Below are 14,578 nucleotides of genomic sequence, written 5' to 3' on the forward strand. Positions count from 1 at the left end.
CTCTGAGATAATTAAATTACATCTCCACATGGCCACAATCTAATTTGGGATGTGATGGAAGTCAGGGATTGCCTCCGTTTTCTTCCATGGCCCAGAGGACAGGGAGAATCACTGAGACAGATGTCCCATGATCCATGTCAAGGTTTGCATCCATGTCAGTGCACTCTTCTGCCTTTACCCACATTTCCCTCCTTTTCTTCCCCAGATCCTCTCTCCAGGCTCCTTCCCAGAATACTTCCCTAGAAATCTCTCTCAGCTATCACACAGATGTCCATCCCTGCCACCACACATTTAATACTAACCAAATTTGTCTGCCTCCGGGTTGTGCCTGTTGCATGCTTGTTGCATGCTTTGCTGTCTCATCATTCTCCAAATTAATGTTGCTAGTACACAGCATGTAGTAGGTAACAGCAGCAACACCGCCACCACCACCACACCCGCTAAAAAAAAAAACAAACAACAAACCAAAACCACAAACAAAAAACAAAAACGAAAAACCCCCCCAAACCAACAAAACCAAACCATCCAGCACTCAACAAGACGATCCAGTCCTTCACCAGGCTTTCATACACATCTCTTCTTCCTCAAAGGTGGTTACAATATCTTGGAGGCTTTTTCCAGTCTAAATTTCTCTAAGAGACAAAAGTACTTCTCAAGCGAAAGCTATCTGATACGGATGCAAACTTTTACGCGCAGAAAGATCTTCATTAAACAATGTAAAGGACACAACATTTAATTAAAATATAGACTCTGCTAACAGAGACAGTCCCATTCTTCCCCGTTACCTTTTTAATGTTGGTGGAAAGGATACCAAGTAAGCTTTACAGATTATCCCATATTTTTTTTTAGCACGTATTGATGTAACCATGTATTTTAATACACAAGAATGTCAAAGACACAGAGTATTCTAATATTTCTTGGAAACAGAAATCACTTACTGTTCACAAGGAACTTGTCCTATAAAAATTCAGGGTAAAATTAATATATAGCACCCACATTCAGATCAAGCAACCTGTAAGCAGAAAATTGAACAGAAATGAAAGGTTATTGGCAGTAATAGTTGCAAATGGCTATCCAGGGGACTTCTCCCTGCTCACAACACTCATCTAAACATTGATTCAGCACACAAAAAACATCTTTGGTAACCTGAATGGGACCTGCTAGTACCTGTTTTTATTATGTTAGTTGAATCACACCATCTTTCAGCTTCTGGAGAGCCAAGAAACAAATATATTCAAGTATCTACGGTGTCAGTTTCCCCGGCACATTCTTCCCAGAATTTCTCTTTTGACAAGCATTTCATTCTTTCTATTGATCCAAAACACACACTAAAATGACTTAACAGAAAACGAATTACTCTATCCTTACTGTACTCAATACTTGCCATTCTCCAAGGCAAAAAACCCGGTGCCTTTCAATTACAGAAAAAAGGGACAAACTGCAGCTTCACCCAGAAGTTCACTCAGATTCCTGCGACACCCAGCTTTCCTTACAAGTTTGGTCTCAATAACGCTCCTTCTGTGAAGCTGCTAAAACTTTTCTGCTGCCTTGATGCAGCCAAAGGGCCCAGCTAAGGATGTGGGAGAGGTTCTGCTTACACTCTGCAGCTTGTGAGCAGCTGCTGCCAACACCACTGATGGCCCTCCTTGTGATCAACTAGTACAAAATCATCATCTCTGACATGGGAAGGATCCATGTTTCTCCCGAAAGCATGCATTTACTTGTGGAGAAAAGACACTGGTGGACAAAGTCTCAGCCAACAGTCTCTCTGTTTCATGACCAGAAATAGTCCTCCCTTAGGAAGGGATCTCAAGGTGGCATTTCTTACTTGACAGCAAGCTGAAAGAACAGTTTTCATCAAAGAACAACATACTCAGGTAAACAATAATTAAAGAATAATCCTCACACTTTATTCACATGCTAATTGGTCCTCTTTATCTAGGTAGATCTAGACACACAATCAGGTAATCACATTTTTCATCACAGAAAAGACTTTTCGAATGGCATCACTTCTGGATTCAGAAAACGGAATCTACTGCACACTTCAAATGAGGGGAAAGACTTTTCTTCAGATTGCTTCTGAGGAAGCACATAAAAGACAAAATTGTAGGAACACGAGAAATGCCAGAGGCTTTGACCATCCAACTCTGCTCTCACTGCCCTGGTGAAATTCTCATTGTCTGTCAGCAATATAGGCAACAGAGGTACACAATGATGAAATACCATTATTGCAACTTAATTCCTGACTTGAATACATATATGCTTTCCGTTTTTGGACAACAGAGAACGGGAATTATCCCAGCGATCCACACATTGAGTGTTTCAGGTGGAATTAGGATGAGGAGTGGAGGGCATGGGAAGCTGTCTTCTTTCCTCTGTTGAACTTGCCAACAGTGTCTGCACTGGAGAAGGAATCAGAGATTTTTACCCTGCCATTGCCCCTCAGCATTTCTGCCTGTGCACCTACCAAACTGAAAACTAGTTCTGTTTTACTGTGTAAAAGCAACTTCGGAGGCACCTTTGGGACTATACATAAAAAATACAAAAGAAAGAGGCTCAGTTTTGAGTTCTCTGCAAGGATCACAAAATACCTGAGAGCAAACCACACATTTTATGATTTTCAGGACCAAAGCGACAAATTCCTGACCATATTACTGCAGGTATCATTGAGGCAATTAAGCAATAACACAGAGATACAGGCTATCAGACAATCCTGTTGTCAGCAGCAACCAAAGGCATCTGCAACAAAAAGGATCAGCAGAAGCAGAAGCACCAGGGACATCAATTCATTCCAAACATCTTACAGGAAAGTAAATGCCACGGACAGGCAGGAAGACAGATCTCTCTACACTGAAGCGATATATAAGCCTTAAAAACCCCAGAAGGTATTCACACTGAGAAAAAGCAAAAGCACAGTGCTGGCAAGGCAGCTGGTTAGGAGAACAGAAACCTCTGCCACTTGCCCCAGGGGTGCCCAAGAGCTCTAAGACACTATTAGGATGCCAGAAAAAGAGAATAGAGAACAACATGTGTAATATTATATCTGGGGAAACCTGCTAAATCAGTGACAGCAAGGATCAGAAAGGAGAGGTGGCAAGAACTTGCCCTAAAGGCAAATTTTCACAATTGCCTGCTTCAGGACTACTCAAGTCCTAAGCACTACTCCAGTTTAATCTCCATAAAATCAGTTCGCAGTGCTGAATACTGCTAATTTTGAAAACAATTTCTTTATAAAGATTAGTGATAACATGTATTCGCATATAGCGTTAAGTGGAAAAGTCAGGAGCAAATAGTAGATGAATTCTGATGTGACTCGGTCTAACAAACCCAGGATAAATCATTCCTCCCCTCACTGTATAAATCCTTGGTCCACAGTGTTAATGACACATCAACAAAGCACTCTGCAATCACAACCAGAGGATCAATTCTACCCCAGCCATCCATCTGAAGGTTTTTTGGAAACAGCCCTTTCTCCCCCACCATTATATTGCAACTTAAGTATTTCTTTGTAGATGTTTTGACTTCATAGCTAAAGCTCTTGCAGCTTAGAGTAGAAAGCCTTTCCTTACCTAAAGCGCTGGCATCCTTAAAGATATGAGTAATAAAACACAGTTTGAGATACAGCCATTCAGGATAAATTCTCTTTTAGAAAAGACGAAAAACCCATTCTGTCCCCAGAGCCAAGCTGAAGCAGTCAGGAGTATTCATGTCTTTCTGCTATTAACTCAATTAAGTAGGCAATAAGGATTGCTGGGTAAAATGCAGCGCGTATTTGCATGCATGTAAAATGCAGACTCAAGGAGTCTTAAAATGCCCTTACAAATACAGAAAAAATAGACCAATAAAATATTTTGTAGTGACTATTTATGTATGTGTAACAACTCATTATTTCAATTCTCCGCATCAGGGATTTCTTGTTTCTTTCCTCTACCCCTTAAATAAGTCTAAATAAATTATACATTTAAAAACAGTCTATGCATCTGTAACAACAGAAACAAATTTCATTTAGCACCCAGCTGTCAAAGCCAGCCCTTCTGTCACTCTTTATTCAAGTTTGTTTTACAGAATGCATGCCATCTTAATTATTTCCTTCTCTTCTGGGTAGGATAGCACTTAAGGACGAGCCACTTCCAGCATAAGTCATTTCCTTTGGAGATGGTATGACTGCGTGACATGATCCGTCACAAAAATATACAGTGATCTTTTAAGGTCTCCAGGTGGGAAATTATGTATATGCAGAGCTTATCATGATGGGATGTCACTTGATCCACATACTACAGCAATAAAAATAACAGTATATATGCATAATACTGTATTTTAATGCAGACATACTGTACTGTTAATAGCCTCTGATTTTACTTCTTTAACTCCTTTACAAACAGATGCTGACAGAGTTTATGGAAAGCAGAGGAAGAGAGCATTGCTCAAATCAAATTGAGATTTTGGGGGTGGGCTCTCCCACTCCAAAGTCTCCAAAATTCAAAATCCTTAACCCTCAGCCAAGGTCCTTGCCATCCTTCACCACTCCATGCCATTAGTTAATTAGCAGGAATTACAAACAGACCTTTAATCACATGTATACTAAAATATCTCTAAAAGCAATACAGGCATTACTGTAGAAGTATCCTATCCCACCTGCACAGGATAAATTAATAAATTGTCTTAAGCGGTCTAATCTATTAACACCTGGAGAGGCCTTAATTTTGGCCACTAAATTTCAAGAAGCTACGTTCATCAGTTCAATACAGTTAACAGCCATAAATCAACTTCCTTGCTGTACATGACTAATGAATTTACTACTTGATGAAAAAAGCCAATTCCTCAGATTAAGGTTTGCCTCAAAAATGTTCTTTATTCTCCTTATTGCGAAGCACGTTTCTCTTCCACCTCCCTCCTTCCTGTGGCCTCCTGAAATCCACAGCAAGAGACCTTCAAAAGCAATAGGCTGGATCTTGCAAACATCACAAAGATGACCACTATGACTCAGGAAATGTCTTCAGTTGAACCAAGCCACTAATGCACAACAGCGCTTTGAATTACCTCAGACCCTCCAGCATCAGGCTTTTCATGCTCCAAAACACCGTTAGAACCATCATTGACCATGGCCAATGCTTCCCAGGCTATAAACTCATCTGGTTTTGCTCCCTGTGCATACAGCCCTGTACTTTCCACCCTACTGTGCTGCTCAGGATGCTTTGCACACCATCTCAAGCTATTCAGAGCCTCAGGGAAGCATGACCACTTACGCTGAGCTGAGCTGAAATGGCAGGAAGAGTCTCCATGCCCAGCTCAGACCACAGCCCAAGGCCAGGAATACAAACACAGATTTATCTGCAGAGCCGCACACACAGCACACAAAGTCAGGGCTCCCACCTCATTAGGTACTAGAAAGATTGAAGGGATTGAACACAGCCACAGAACAAGTGCCTTGCAAAATATTCACGTAATTCCATACCAGCTGACTGTGCAACTTCAGAAAAATTCCCCTCTTCTCCAGTCATGCAATGTACCTCACTAAGACACAGATTGCCTGTCCAGTGCAAAACCTGAATCTGAAGATAGCCTGCTGCTGGTCATATGAAGTCACTAAAAGTAGAAACTTCCCTCCCTGGTGATGCTATCCCCATGGAAGGCATTTGCTGGTGCAGCCATGCAATGGATGTATTGAATGCAACAGATCCTCAGAACTTGCAGATCAGGTGCTCCAACTGCATCAGCAAAGTGCAGCTTACCTCAAGCAGTTCAGGACCTAGACTTCCATGCCGCGTAATGAAAGTCCCTGCAACCACATAAAACCCCCAAGCATAAGGATTACCTATAAATAAGCAACAACAGTGTGGGTTTCACAGTTACAGAGAAAATACAGTGATCACCCGGGGGCAAAAGGACGCTGAAAAGCTCCTAGGAAGAAAAAAATCCAACAGATATAAAGTCAGGAAAAAATAGAAAGTGTTAAAAGCAAGAGTTACAGCTTTCTCCACTGCCTAATAATGAGATGATAATAATACGATAATAAAGTTAAAAGCTTGGATAAGATGGAAAAATTTATACAGTTGGAAGTCAAAGTCTAAATTCTTGGGTGTATGTATTATGGAGCCAGCTCCCTTGGACCCTATTTGCCTCCCATGGTCTTACGCACCAAGTGGGCTATAAGGTCACAGTGTGAGTTCATTGATTAGGAGTCATACAAGTTTGGAGGTGCCAAGCTGAACGTCACAACACCTGTATGGGATATGAAGACACAGCAATTTTTCAGCCTTATGTGTGGTGGAACAGTGCAGGCTTAACAGACATCCAGGACAGTGCAACTTTCTTACTTGCTTTGTGGTTTCAAAGAAAAACAAATGACCAACAAATATATGCATCATAAACCAATGTGGACTTGCCAGTATGCTACACCACCTTTGGGGTCTTCTGGACGTTGATAGTGGTTTTAATTATCTTCAGAGATAGTGAGCTGTTTCTGCTTTCCTTCTTATTTTAAATCTGTTCTACTCTTTGTGTACACGAAAGGGAAGAATTGTGAAGTTTCCCATTTTAAAAAGGCTGTCATTTGCTATTTTTCTGTGCACGTTTCTGTACTTTCTCATCTGTATATCCCTTTCTACATATATGCAAGTCAACCTAGATATATACAAACATGCCAAATGTTTCACATTAAAGAAATGCATATATTTAAAATATCATACTGTATACTGTCTATTTTGGCAATAGCCATCTGGAAGAGGAAAAAACCATAGAAGAAATACTTAATGTAATCAAACTAGATTTTGTACACTTCTGCCAACCTACACAAAGAAAATTTACCAGCTGCTTTTCGTTCTGCAAGCAAATTACCCATTACTGCAATAGCTTTTTCAGAGACACCCAGGCTACATCAAGTGGCAACCAACATCAGCAGAAGACCATCTTGCTTTTCAGTGCATTGTAAACTGCTGTGGAAGATAGGACAGACACACTTTTATCACCGCTACAAAGGACATACCCCGTGAAAATCGCAGTCTCTCAATATCTTTTATTTTCCTGTGTGGTCAACACATTTTTTGTACCATTTATTTCTAGTTAAGTCCTCCCCTGGACCAGGTCTGGGCAACCAACAGCTGACAATGGCTCCTGTCGCAGCACAGGGATTTCAGAATCACCTACTGTTTACCCCAGGGCTTCATATCCACGACTAAGCACTCCAGCCCGTTCCTGCTGCCCATGCTAAGCATGTCTTTAAATTAGCTTCTCTTCCAGACGAGTAACACTGGACTGTGACCAAAGCCCTACCTGTCCTATAGATTTTCTCCTTCCTACAACACCTTTAATAAAATCTGTGTTATCAGAAAGTGATGGGCTCTTGATTTCACATTCCTCTTTCACAGCTGCCTTATTCCTGCTGAAACAGTGGAATGAAATTATGCATGGAAACTCCGCTGAAAATTTTCTTCATGGAGGAAGAAAAAATGCCCAACATGCTCAGAATCCAAATCGGAACCAGAAGGGCCCTGATTCCATATACATGTTATCAATATGGTACACATTTGAAAATTGCACAGTACTTATCAAACGTGAGGGTCTTCCCCTGGGAGGAAGAGGATTAAGATGCAACCTTGGGTCAAAAGAGGTTACACAATCAGGCTTTGCCATACCAACACCGAGGATACTAAATTCATGGTGGAGATGCTCACCTGCAGAAATGCAAGGGAACACTGGAAGAAACTAAAATGATTAAAAAACATAAATTAATTACTTTATGCAGAAGAGCCCCAAAACACAGATTTGGCAGGAATACTCCTCAGACTCACTTATTTATTCATTCATTTTAGTGGCCATGCTCTACTTTGTGAATTATTCTTGATAATTCAAGCAGACATTTGAGAAAGTACCCAGTTCCCACATATATTAATATATATTATACAGCTTCAAAAATGAGTTTTTGAACTACATATCCATTCCTGTGTGTGCCTATCTGTGTACATCTCCAAAGACGACAGCTGAAAAAGGGCGTATTTGTTTTTCATCTCTTAATTATGCTTCCCCTCCCCTCCTCTTTGGCTGCTAAAGGTTTCTGCTCTCACTGAAGGGTGAGACAACAGAGCCTCTCAGAGCCCCGATTTTTGGCACCACCTCACTCCAACTTGATGCTTGAGGCTACTTCCCCTCTGACTGATTCTTAATTTGAACAAGCTTTCACAGAAGACTGTATCAGAACTGCAGCAAGTTAATCTTATTAAACCACATGAGTTTAAAAACTCAGAGCTTGATGTCAGGCAGGCTGTTTCCAAATTGGTATACTTAAGATCCAAATTAGATCATGAGCAAAATATTAAAAGGCACTAAAGCTACTTCAGAGTGAATTTCACTTTCCAAAAGAAATTTCCAGACATTGGGAACCCAGGACTCGTGCCAGTTCAGTGGGAGTCAGGCTCCTGGCTGCAATGGGCACTTTTGAGTGTTTTTAAGCCCTTAAATTGTAAGTTGTTAAGACATAAAAGAATTTACTTCACCTATTGTCAAACCCAGTGAAAATACATGGGTCCTTCTGAAAGGATACTTTCGTTATAGGAGGTTTCTGCTCCACTCAAAGTCTCCTGACACAAAACACCTTTGGCGGATGCTGTGTTAATTGGCACTGAATCTGTAAACTGATGAAACAGCGTGTTCTTTAAACACTATAGAAGAAAATCTCCATCCTCTTCCTCTCCCTTCACTCTTCATAGAGTACTTTTGGTTTTTAAATAATTGACAAATATTTACAATTTCAGTTTCACTTCAGCCACCCCTGGGCATAGAAAACTGCAGTGATCAGAAATGGGGGAAGTGGTGACTAGGATACAATCCACCCTTGGCTTGCCAACCCAATCACCTGCACAGTTTGCAGCGAAGAAGCTGGCTGCTTAGTTGCCCTTACGTCCCCTTGGCTTCCAGTGACTTGGCAAGATGACCCACCATGTGCTTTTGCTGGCCTCGATGCCATCCACGACACACAAAGTTTGCAGAGATCTCATGGAATGCTTCTACCTCTGCACTGGCTTCAGACAGCTCCTGTCACATGCATGGCATTACACAAGCACCAATGTGTTTTCTGGATTGCAGCCTGACACAAGAGACATTAGTCTGTGTAGCCTGGTACCTGGCTTTAACTCTTTACATCTGGCTACAAGTGCAACTAATCAACTGAAATTGATTTTCCAGAGCTCAGTCTAAATCCACTGCATTGAAGGTGACCTATATTATTTGTGTGTATGTATAGGTAAGGGCTTTAAGTTTTTTTAAAGTGTCTCAGATATTAGATGTCTGTGTTCAGCTGTCGCCAACATGGCCAGTAATTCCAAAGAATGCCAAGGAGCAGTTCTGACACAGGCAGATTTTACAGGGTTCCTACAGATTTTTCCCCTGCTCCCCTAAATGTCAACAGAGATTATTCGTCTGTCTCCACACACGCAATTCTCTGTTACCCATGGGAAAAATCACAACTTGAGCACACCTCCCGTCCACCAACATCCCTGATAACAGCACAGTGCTCTGATATGCAGCGTGGTTAAGACCCAGGACATCTGCAACAAGCACTAATTTTTTTCCAGAATTAACCTTGCTCCCTCCAAGCTAACGGTTGCTTTTGTATTTTACTCCACACATTTGCTAGTACTAGCATCGAGGACCAAACTTTACTTTCCATCAGTGCTAGCTGGGCACCACTGTAATCATTTAAGTAGAACAACCTGTTCCAAGTGACCAAGAGAGCTAATTTATCAGCAACAGAACAGGCATTTTGGGGAAGGACATAGCTATATATTTATGTGGCTTGTAATATTTGAGTCAAATGGGACATTCTGCTTAATTCAAAGCCACTTTGGGGAAAGGAAGAGAGGAAGCAAGCTTTCCAAAGAGAAATGGCTCCAAACTCTCAAATTTATCATAAATTTATCATAAAGATCTTTTTTCTCCCTCTCCTGTCCTTTTGGTTTTGCTTAAAATAAAGAAAACCCTCAGCATTTGGAGTAGGCTTCACAGGGGGCGGGGGCAGCAAGAGCACATAATAATAAAAAAATAACATCTTGCCTTTATATAGGTCAAGATGCAGCCTGAACTGAAACACTGTACAGCTCATCTTGCCTCAAACATGGCAATGTAGAATTAAAGGGTAACCAGGGAAAAACAAGAAGAACCTTCACATACTCAATAAAAACTCAAAACACCACCCATAAGAAAGATCATAACTTTCTCCCTTGGAGAGCAGCTAAGTTAGAAGCAACATGACGGATGCATACAAGCTAATGAACAGAAATGGAAAAGGTAGCTTGGATGCCTCCCTCTCCACAGTCTGAGGAGGGAAAATTAAAACCTGACAAAAACCCAATCATTTTTCACATGATAAGCTGTTATCCTGCTGGAAGTCATCATGGCCGGGGATTTGATGAGATTCAGAAAGGATTTGGCATTTCATGCGGACAGCAAGAACATCTAGCAATTGCAATTAATGCTAACAAAAAAAAACAACCTAGAAAGAGTATTAACAATTTTGGGCATTGGGGTGAAAGCCCCTCTCTAACTATGAGGGATCAGGATAAAAAAATGCATGGGAGTGGCAGAGACAGTTCTTGCCCAAGGTGGGCACGCCAAGGCACAGCGGTAGCCCAGTGACTGCATGGGGGAATCCTATTCCCATTCTGGCATCTTTTCTTCTGGCTAGCTCCAAATCATCCCTTCTTCCCTTGCATTAGTTTTATAGTTTTCTATGGTTTTCTTGCCCGTAACTCCATCTCCCACTCCTCAAAGCATCTCTGCCATAAACGTTTTCCTCCTTTGTCACCAGTCCTACTCTGGGTAAAAGCACGTAATACACTGTCTACCACAAACTGCAACTCTCATTAACAGACTGAATGCTGAGACCGTAATTCAGTCCAGAGGCTCTACCACTGCCCACAAACTACTTGCTGTCTCCCAGTTTACGATGTCAGCAGGACTCCAGCTGAATTAAGGCTTCTACTGCATATAACTGACACCAATGTATTATCTTATGCATAATGCATAGAAGATGGCTCTAATCATAAATTCCATATCCTGCCCTTCCTTTACATCACAGATGCGGCCTGGCATCTCTTATGCACTCTGCTTACTGATACATAAACTCCTTCTCCTGAATCATAATGGCAGCAAAACCTTTTCTTGGGTCACTGCTCCTGATAATAGCCATTCGTTCCTTCTTTTCCTCAAAGAGGTTGAAATAAACTCCAGTTCATCCCACTAAAAAACTCACACTAAAATGTAAGGACCATGTTGAACTGATGATCCAGGAACATTGCCTGCATCAGTCCGTATTTTTGACACTGGGAAGCAAATGATTTTTGCCTAATACCCATCTTTTGCCTGTTTGCATTTGGTATCAGCAGAGTGGTTACACAAAATGCAAAGCTACACTGTGGATGCCAAAGTACAAACGTGCAGAGGTGAGTGAAGACTGCAGAGTGCATTTCCAGCCCCGCAGAGAAGTACAGAAAACCCAGGGATACACACAGAGAGGCTGTGGTATAACCCAGCACAGGTTTTACATGTCTTGGAATGGAATATGGAGTTCAAGCTCCAAAGATTCCACAAATGATGCAGTCAAAAACGTGCTGAATGCAAGCTTTGAAATATCCTGGAGAACAGACAATCCCCTCTGTATAAACCCAGTTTTGACCTCAGGCAAAGACTAACTGAGCTCTTTTGTACAAGAAGAAAGAAAAAAAGCAAAATAAACCGATATAGATGCATTACTTCAAAGTCATCTTACCTCTCAGCCTTTTAGCCATTATTTCTAGCCAGAAGACTAACTGGAGAAGGAGCATGCATGTATCTATTTCCTGAAACTAAATTATTTCTTTGTTATCTTAAGACAGTGTAAGTCCATTTAGCCTGAATAAACTCATTACACTACCTTGCAATGCTCTAAATCAGTTTAAGCCTTGTGACAAAAAGACCAAGCACCTGAAGAACAAGCCCTGAGATGGCCTTGTAAGGCTGTCACATTCAAGTGGACTGAAGATGTAGGAAGACTGAGCAGAAGCATCTTCAATGTTGACTGCTTCAGCAATTTAGGCAATGGACAGGAGGTACCATGGGCACCACGCAGATACTTGGTTTAAACTTTGCTTTTCAGGCATCTTGGATAATGCTTTTCAGGTACAAAATCTGTTTCAGCAAAAGCAGAGAACGGTACCTGAGGGTCTAGAGCTGCATCTTCCCCGACTGCCCTCCCTGCAGCTACAGGAAGGCTTTCTATGAGCTTGCACCTGCCTCCTGCAACGTAGTAATAAATGTAACACACGTTTCAAATGGTGGACACCACTGTCAGCAAGATGTCTCCATCTTTGCTCAACACCTCCTCCTTGGGTACAAATTACTAGCTGCTATTTTCAACAAGCCTCAAACGTTCAGAAAAAACAGATGACAGGAGCATGTTTCACATAGGCCTTCTCCCACTGGCAAAAGCTACACGCAGCGAGCTGCCAGGGGCTGGCCGGTCCCTTCCCTCTGACAGGCTTGAGCTGGCCACTTTCATACTCTTAAAGAAATGGATGGAGTAATAAACCTGGATTTTCCCTGCTTGGTTTTCAGCACACCAAAGTGTTCAGCACTTCTGAGAACACTTCAAGACAGGATTTATCCAAGAGATTATCCCATGCCTTCTCTTTGTCAGTTAAGGCCAGCGAGGGGGAAAAAAATGAAATTAACAAAACAAAATAACCAGAAAATTTAAAACAGTCTTAGAAAACAGCAATGATTAATTCCTCCAGCTTCCTCCAGCCTGTGCACTTCAGGGTGGCCTTTCCCTTTGGCCACAGAGGTCACCAGTTGCACATCGCTTTCCCAGTGCAAGCCTGGATCTTCTCAAATGATAGCAGATTGGAGTTGCATGCTAACAGCAACAAAAAGCGGCCATGGCACAGCACACCTGTCTAGTCATTTATTTAAGTGTGGTGGTTTATAGCAGACCACGGCTACCGGTTGGTAACCAAAGACGCCTAAAGCATTATTTTTGATCTACAGAGCCTTCCACGATTTGGAACCTGATTACCTTCAGAAACTGCTGCCTCCTCATCTGTTACCATGGCAGCTGCAATCAGCTGAGATGCTTGGACTGACAAGACCTGATTTACTAAGGTACCAGGGCAATTCCAGGGGGCTGTCTCAGAATTTACTCCTCTGCTCGGGTCTGCCAGCATTTTCAGGAAAGGAAAAGGTGGGATAAATTAAGACTGTACAGGCTGGGAAGTACTGTCTTTTTTTACAGTGATACAACAGCTCAGTGCACGCTGCTCCACCCAGCACTTACCCGGTTGTTTTTTTTTTCTTTTTTATTTCTTCCCCACTCTTAGCAACAGTATATGTGCCCTTGTCCCAGGGTCAAAGTGCAAATGAGATCAGTATAATTTACTTCACTTTAAAATATCTTTCCACATGGTGAGAAAATAGATTGTTTAATCAAGTCATGAGGCTAGTTTTCTAGCCTTTAAAAGCTAAATCCTGAGAATATGAGTTTCAGTATTCCCTATTAATTTCTGCTGGTTACAGAAACTACTGCTTAACTGAAACATTAATATTTTTCCATACAGATGCTTTTCACGTGGTAATCTCAAAGCACCAGACACACTTCCCAGGAAGAGAAAAAAGCTTCCCATTGCAACAACTCAGTCCTTCAAAAATGTACTTCCCATGCCATCTGTGTGATAACGAATTTAGAAAAATGAGTAGTATCTTGGCAGTCTTTGCAAAATGTACTCAGGATGCAGGGAAAGGAGGAGGGGTTCCTACCAAATGGGACATTCAGTATCCAAGTCAGAGGCGATGACAACGTCTAAGCAGGGGGCTTTTTTTCTGAGAAATATGCCATTAATTTTGAAGAGCCTGACACAACTGTGCTGCAATTCAGCTGAAGTCTGCTCATTCAGTCCTACTGACAGCCATGTCATTACAGAACTTCCAGATCTGCAGCTCTCCTTGTCCTGCACATTTCCCCCCACGTACGCCGTGACAAGCTACTTTATAAAAAACTCTGCCAGAACATCCCAAAATTGGTGTGATCAAAAACTGTGGCTATTTCTTGAATTATTGCAGTGAATTATCCTATCTGTAAAATACGCACATCTCTGCCTCTTATTTCCCAATGCAAGAGCAGATCACTGGCATTTGAGAAGTGTCTTGAAAATCACAGGTGCCGATAGCATCAATAACAGCACACCACGAGATGTAATATTATTACAAGAATAACGGCACTTGTTTCGGACTCCTGCATTTTTCAGGTCATCAACCAAAAACATTAACAAAACACAGCCCTTCAGGAAATGAAAAATCTTTGCAGTGTAATGCAAGGTGGTTCATACAGTTTCTTTCTTCTCACCCACCACGTGCAGAGCGCCTGCCGCTGTGCTTCTGACTACTGGAAAAGAAACTGCAGGCTTCTTCAACGATGCCAACGCTGAAACCACAGCGACAAACCATGCAGATTAAACTCAAACCTAAAGGAAACTAGCTTAGCTAAGCAACTGCAGCTTGGTAGGCCATCTAGTACCTTCCAGCTCTGCCTCCACCAGAGCTGCTAGAAATTCCC

This window comes from Falco biarmicus, chromosome 9 (assembly GCF_023638135.1).
Source record: "Falco biarmicus isolate bFalBia1 chromosome 9, bFalBia1.pri, whole genome shotgun sequence".
Lineage (NCBI taxonomy): Eukaryota > Metazoa > Chordata > Aves > Falconiformes > Falconidae > Falco > Falco biarmicus.